This window comes from Podarcis filfolensis, assembly GCF_964270895.1.
Source record: "Podarcis filfolensis genome assembly, chromosome: 16".
In the NCBI taxonomy this organism is placed as follows: Eukaryota; Metazoa; Chordata; class Lepidosauria; order Squamata; family Lacertidae; genus Podarcis; species Podarcis filfolensis.
In genome coordinates this window covers 28,844,773-28,852,356 of record NC_139620.1, presented here as the reverse complement: position 1 = coordinate 28,852,356, position 7,584 = coordinate 28,844,773, and the positions used below count along the sequence as shown (strand labels likewise).

The window sequence follows — 7,584 nt, the reverse complement described above, 5'->3', positions numbered from 1 at the left end:
CCTCACCCCCACCCCCGGTCACCTTGCATTCTAAGAAAGAAAAAATCATCTGCCGATCATTTTTCTTTCTTTCGCGTTTCTTTTTGCCTTTCGACGAGGCTCCGCAATAACGTTACGAAAGAGAGTTGAGGTTGGGCTTTCTCGTCTGGGCGCGTGTGCTGGAATTTGTCGGGTTATTCTAATCTATAGGGTGGGGGGAGACTCTCCCTGGAGGTGTGAAAGAAAGACACCCCCAACGGCTTAATTTAGTCTCTGGGCGATCGGGAGACTCAATGTGTCCCGTTCCCCCAAGAAAAGTTTTTATTAAGGGTGTTTTGGAGCAACACACAGAGAGAGGGGCCGTAGGAGACCCGCAGGATCGGGCCCGTCGTGCCTTTTAAATGCGTCTTTCGATGTCCAAGCGCGGCGAAGTTGCAAGAGAAGTTAAGCTTCCCACTTTGCGCTTTAGAAAACCTCGGACGCGCGGAGAGCTCGGCAGTCTGGGCTTTGGGGGGCCATTTGACCCATGTAAACATCCCTGAGAAATGGCAGGAGGGAGGTGGCCCTGGATCTGGAAAATGGACATGGGGGGAGCCTAGATTTCTACCCCACCCCCCTCAACAGCCACCCCCAAACCCCCCAAAACGTCGGTGGCAGGAAGTCTGGAAAGGGACTTGGCGTTCGCTCGCTCTGCGCGCTTGGGAAGTTTTCATCGTCGCTGGGCGCCTGGAGGTCCCCAAGAACGTAGCTGGCGATGGTCGCTTTTAGTTGAAAGGAAGTCCTTTTTCTTTTGCCTGGGAAAGAAAACGTGTTCTTCTTCTTTTTTTTAGAGGGGTGTGGGTTGCGCCCCCCCCAAAGTAAACACACCAAGGCGATCTCGATTCTGTCTTTATGCTGGTTGCGCATTTAAATCCCGTAGAACAGAAAAATCCTAACGCGCCGCTTCGGCGAGCGCCGAGATTTTTGAGGATCGACAGTCCGAGCGGTGCGCGCGGGTGTTTTTCGACGGTAGATCTTGCACTTTGCCCCAGTTCGGCGCAGGGTCTCCTATCCAGCGTGTGGTCTTCTCTTTTCTTACAGCATTGTGTAAGGAAAGCCCCCTTCACGATCACAGTCCCAGGGCTGTTGGATTTCGAAAGCTTCCTCGAGTGGAAAATGCATCTTTACCCCCTCCTTGTCTAAGTTTTAATTCCTCCTTCCACCTCTCTCTCTCTCTCTCTCTCTCTCTCTCTCTCTCTCTCTCTTTAAAACTCTCTAAAGTCTACAGAGTTGCTGCTTCCACTTTTCCTGCCAGTGCGCGGATCTCTTCCTGCAGCAAAGAGGCAATATAAATAAATGAAATGCCCTTAAGGAAACCAGGAACCCGGGATTAATTCAGCTGTCTGACTAATTTGCCCACCTCTGCCCTGTGAAAACTTGGTGCTGGCAATTTAGAAAGCAAACTATTAAAAAGTTTGGGACCGCTTTTTACTAGCTGGGACAAAACGGAAAAACCCCAAAACAAAACAAAATCACCCTTTCCAATAGCCACCTTGAATGAGTCTATTCAAGCCCCTTGCAAATGTCTTGATCTGGATGGAATTTTCTGCACAAGGCTATGAATGAAGTATAAGGTTGGCTCCATGGGTTTTTATTTAAATTGTTTAACTTTTGTGCGCGAGGAGAGAGAGAGCACAGAGTCACTTGGTCATTTTGGCACTGATTAAACTTTCTAAAAGGTTGCTTTAGGCTGTATCCCACCCCTCTATCCCAGTATGAAATGGTTGAGATGAGAATTAGGTTCATATTTGTAAATACCTACTGTATTGAACTTCGGATATCCAGTTGCCAATAGCTGTTTTCATTACCATTAAGTATTTCAACAGAAAAATAGATGTGTTAGTACAATGTGTCTGTTTGCAATATATGTTTGTGGTGTATAGAATCTTGCATATGTGTCTACTCAAAAGTAAGTCCCATTGTTTTCACTAGGGCTCACTCTCAGGTAAGCGTGTACAGTATAGGACTGCAGCCTTATATGGTTAACAACCCCCCCCCAGCTGCTTACAATAATGAGTCCTTTTATAAATGTTATATTTAGAACATCTATTTGGAGAATAAAACCTTAGCCCCTTCCTGTGCACTTCTGCCTGGAAGTAAATTCTGTTTACATCAGTGAGGCTTCTTCTTAGTAAATGATCTAGAGCCCGAACAGATGAATTTGATAGTCAGGAAACATTATTGATCCAAATAACCACTGTTAAAAGTTCCTAGTCTAATAGCGTCTTTTACTTAATGACACACCAGCCTCTCGCATTTGCTTTATATTGCTATCTGGAGAATGTTTGATGGGGAAAGCTCATCATCCTTATTTTTATTCCTCCTATTCCTTTTATCCAGCATAATGCTGCTTAAGTAGTTTTTCATTATTATTATTATTTTTTAAAAAGCAGCAAAGATGTCCCTGATTTATATTCTGGAAGAACTGCTTATTTTTATTTTTATTTTTTATTTTAAGTATTGCAAACATGATGAAGAAGATTTCCCCACTGTATCCAGGTGGTTGATATTGTGTGTATGTGTGTGTGTGTGTTGTTTGCTGTTTCCTTTTTGCCATGGATCTGTTTTAAAGGAAAATCTCACCTGGAAAAAAACACACACACGCCTCCCTCCGAGAAGTCCCTTGTGCCTAGTGGGAACTCTTGCTGTCCGAAGCCCTTCTTCTGTTGTACTACTGGCAGTTATGATTAGCAGTGCAATATTAAAAGGGCATTGGCTGGCAGATACAGACCCTCCCCTCTCTCCAGAATGGCCAACTGTAGGGACCAGGCTTCCTCCAGAGTATTTATGCATATGTGTGGGGGGAAAAGAATATTAAGATTTGTTGCATGTAGGTATGTCAATGGAACCAGGACTCTAGCGTGCAACACTCCCCCCGAACCCTTTTATGTGTTCTGTTTATTGTGTAGGATTCCAAAGGGGAATTGGGACACCCTGCGCTTTAATTCCCACCCCCCTTCCCACCTTTCTGTTGTGCCTCTCGTTAAAATGTTAATAATGGTGGTTCCTTCCCTGTAACGGTGTATTGATAAACGCTGTGTATGTTAATATAGCCAACCATCTGCTTCGTATGTGGCTGAATTTTAAATGCTGTTGTTTTTGATTTGCATGGTGTTTGTTTTGCTTTTTAAAAAATTATATATATATATATATATGGGGTGTGTGTGCTCTGGTGGTGTACTCTTAAAAATATACTGTAATTGTGCAAACGCTCTTCGGAATGATTCCGGGCTGGGTTTTTATAGGGTGGCACATTCTTTACAATATCACACGCAAACCAATTGTTTTATTATTCCACATCCTGTAGGCGTATAGACAGATCTCTTTGGGGAAATGCTGTGGATTCCGCAACATTGTTCACAACACATTCAAAGTGCTCTTTCTTTAGTTTTCAAATGTCTGCGATGCTGAATTGGGAAGAGGTAGAGGGGGACTTCAGTGTAATTGGGTCATTTTAGAAAATGTTGGGGGAAAGGCTGGTGAAAACAAATCATTTGGGAATGTCTTCACTATTTATTTGCAATAATGTTTGACTTCAGCAGTCCAGAGCTTGCCTTTGCTGAAATGTGCATATATTGCAGCATACTGTATAAAGTTAAAGAGAGGATACCCATAACCCTTCCTCCTGGTCTCATTCCATAACTTTCACTGCAGTCCTGTGTTATGTTTACTTGGAAACAAGTCCCCAAAAGCTCAAAATTATATCCTTTCAGATTTGTGCATAAGATTGCAGTAATAGGCATGATTTAAAATAAAAATATGCACACCCAAACAAAGCAGATAACCTAGGAATTTGAAGTAGCTTTCCACCCACCCAGCCCTTTGCAATAGAGAAAATGAATGGTATATGCACCTACATTGCCAATGTTACAGCTGAGTCCTGTTTTCCTGTAGTCCGTACGAAAGAAAAGATACACAATTAATCTGCTTTTCTGTGTGTTTGTGTCCTTGCTCTAACCTTGACTAATGATGATCTCAGATAAAACTTGAAATCATTCTGATTTTGATTTTATTGGGGATCGCCAGCCCTGCCAGTGATTGTGTTGCAACTATCTCTTGTATTAACAAATCCTTGTTTTGTTTTTTTAAAAAAAGGTGCGTGTGTGAAATCCGAGGTTAGCTGGATACAATGCCGTTGGTGGGCTGCTGGGACCGCTGGCTCTGACAGTGTTGCACTACTGTCTTCACAAATTAAGCAGTGCAATAATATTGTCAAAGCATTTGGTTCCAGTCCTCGTACATCCTTGCTTAATTATGACCAGCCCAGTGTTGCAGCACACTCTTCACTTTGCTGGTTGCTGAATCCTATTTTAACTAGACAAAACCTCCCTGTCCCTCCCCTTTGACTTCTGAGGACTTCCTTCTTTTTTAAAAGCTTGATAATGGTCTTTTTTGGTGGGGGAACCCAATATGAAACCTGGTCCAAAATGATGAAAGCACCCAGTTTTTATTTTAATTTATGTTAAGAGGGTAATTTGTGCCTATTAGGTTTCTGGTTCTTGGTGGTGGCAGTATGTGTCCCAAGACAGTGCAAATGGTCAGGCTACTGTAAAATACCACTTTTCAGAACCAGCCCTTGACTTAGCTAGGTCTGTCTTGTCTTCCTGTGTTTTGTTCCAGGGAGATGTGAATGGATTTGGTGAAGAGATATAGTCTTTTCGTAAGGAAAGCAAAATCTGTATCTCACAGAGTTTTGATTCTCTGGTGGCTTCCTTCAAAGTTCCCTTTTAGTTACGTTTGACAAGCAGATAGGCTTTCTATTTATTTGTTTTTCAAAAGTGGAATTATTGGTGAGGTCAAAATAATAAAAAAATCCTCCTTTTCTAAACAAAACAAAACCTTTCCCGTCAATAGAGGTGATACGTATATAACAGGATCTATGTGCAATGAAAATCTGTGGGGGGTTTTTCCAACAATCTGGGATATTTATCTGATGCTTGGAGGCTTATAAACAGCAATGTGGTGTTAGGAATCGGTCTCTCTTCATTAACAATAAGTTGGAGATGGTCACTGAAATGGCTTCGGCGGAAAGTAGGCGGTGGAATGTATTTGAACAGCCAGAAAGGGGGGAAGGGGGCATTGGAAGTTTGGAAGTGGGGGGTGGGGAGGGAAGAGGGACCCTTTTTGTATAACTTTTGAAAGAGGGAAAGGAGAGGGGTGGAAAGAGAGATGCGGTAATGCTGGAAATCGGATCTTTGTGGAATTGCCTTCTGGCTGGAATGTGCAGATAGACCATTTCCAGAAGAAATTAGAGCATCTTTTTTCTATCGTTTGTGCTGCATCTTTAGCGTAGGGCAGAGGTGAGGAACTTGTGCCCCCTCCAGCTGTTCTTGTATTGCAACTACCATTTTCCCTGACCCATTGGCCGTGCTGACTGGGGCTGGTGAGAGTTGCAGCCCAGCAACTTCTGAAGGGACACAGGTTGCCCCACCCCTGGCTTAAGAGAGTTGTGTGTGTTGCTCTGTCAGAATCCGCAAATGCTTTAGTGGTGATCTATGCCAGCCATGCTTTTCTGTTTCTGCATATGATGTCAGGGGTCAGACATCTTCCTCTTTCAGATCAGTATCCTGAAGGGGGATCTATGGGACCAAAGTGTCAGCGGGGCTTGTTTTCGAAAAAGGATTCGGCCGGAAAGGCATCAGATCTGGTGTGCAACCTGTTGTCTCCCATTTTTGTTATTTCACTGTCTGGCAAGGGCTGCAATCCATCCCATGCTTACCTGTGAGTAAAGCCCACTGAAGCCAGTAGGACTGAACTTCCAAGTAAACGTACCTTGGACTGAACTTTGCTTTGAGGTACACATCACTTTCCGGGTGAAACTGGTCTGAAAAATAACAGCTTGCTTTGCACCTAAGGAGTTTTCTTTCCCTTTTACCATCCCAGTCCTGGATTGGCTATTAAAACTTGGATTTTGGCACGTAGGAATTTCCAGCCCTTTGCCTAGCACACCCTCAGCAGAGAATGCGTTTTTGCATTCCTTTTATCTTCAGTCATTGCTTTGTTGCCATAGGTATGCTGCACTCTGTCTCGACTCATAATCATACTTACTTATCAGTTAGCAGTTTTAAAGCACTTTTCTCTATTCCAGCCTCCCTTATACCTAGTGTACTCCAGCTCAGGGGTGAGGAACCCGTAGCCCTCCAGCTTTTGCTGAACTACAGTTCCCATCCTCTCTGACCATTAGGCATGCTGGCTGGTGCTGATGGGGTGGGGGGTGGGGGTTGCAGCCCAGCATTACTTAGAGAGCCACAGGTCCCCTTTCTGCTCCATAATTGGACTGCATCTCCAATCAGCTGTGGGCTGGTGGGAGTCGTAGGTTGCATCCACACAATGCATTTAAAGCACTTCGGTACCACTTTCAAAAGTCATGGCTTCCCTGCAGTTAAATGTTAGGAGCTGGAGTTCCTAGAGTGGTTTAACAACCACTCCTCCCCAGGGAACTGTATCTGTGTGAGTGGAATGGGGGGGACGGGACGATTTCCGAGCAACTCGCAGCACCCATAACAAAACAACAGCTCCCAGAATCCTTTGGGGGAAGCCATGACTGTTTATAGTGGCATCCTATACATGTGAATGTGGCCTCAAGTTAATTTTTGGGACCAAGGAGGGATTTTGGTTGTAACATTTAAGTCCCACACTCTTAACCACGACACCCCACTGTTTTTTAGGGTCAGTAGGTTAAGACATCTCCACGGAGGGAGGCAAAATGGGTGGGTGGGGAAGTTACCCGAGGCCTTTCTGGAAATGGTCGCATGCCGCTGTTAGAAGTGAACCCTCTTTTTTGGGGGTTCTTTCAAACGCTCTTCTATTAATTAACTTTAGTTCAGGGGTGGAGAACATCAGGCCTGGGAGCTGAGGCGGCCCCCAGGCCTCTCTTATGCGGCCCTCAGCAGCCAGGCCACACCCCTGGTGACTTCGAGCTCTGATAATGTCTGTCTGTCTGTCTGTCTGTCTCTCTCTCTCTCCTGACTCAAAGACAGAGAGGGCTGCTTGAGTGTATAACGTAGTCATAAAATTCACATTCATTGCCCCACACATTTTTGCTCCTTAACCCAGGCCGCCACTGGAAAGTGGCCCCCATATGAGAATGTGGCCCTCAGCCTGAAAAGCGTTCCCTGCTCTCTGCTAGGCCTGTTTGCACCCATCTGCCCCGTCTCGCCTCACAAGGCGCCCCCACTGCCCTTGTTGATACGTGGCCCACTGCCCTTGTTGATACGTGGCGTGTTGCACATACCTGAGCAGGCCTCCCCTTTCCTAGCAGTTGACAAACTGGTCTGGCTGAGTCACGATTGGAAGGGGAGCGGAGCGGGAAGGAAGCAGAATAGAAATGCCCAGGAAATAATGGGCAGGTAGTTTATACAGGTCGCAGAATCGCTCTTTCCTAGCTTCAGATTTAAGTGCTTAGTATATATAAACACCTTGCAGAGCCTTGATGGATTTAGCATTGATTTGATCTATGCTGGAAGGCTCTGGGATTCCAATATTATTATTATTATTACTATTATATGGGTCATAATAATACAACAAAAGTTTGTGTCTTGTGGGAGTATATAGAAGCTGGGAGGA

General features: G+C 44.7%; 1 long non-coding RNA gene across 1 annotated transcript; it reads right to left on the bottom strand.

Annotated features, from left to right (window-relative positions):
* Positions 1–854: 854 nt before the first annotated feature.
* LOC310751489 lies at positions 855–7,332 on the bottom strand. The gene is made up of 2 exons (XR_014542555.1): positions 7,253–7,332; positions 855–1,288 (listed from the first exon to the last, which is right to left on the bottom strand). It is a non-coding gene; the product is annotated as an uncharacterized lncRNA (long non-coding RNA).
* Between the last annotated feature and the right edge of the window lie 252 nt (positions 7,333–7,584).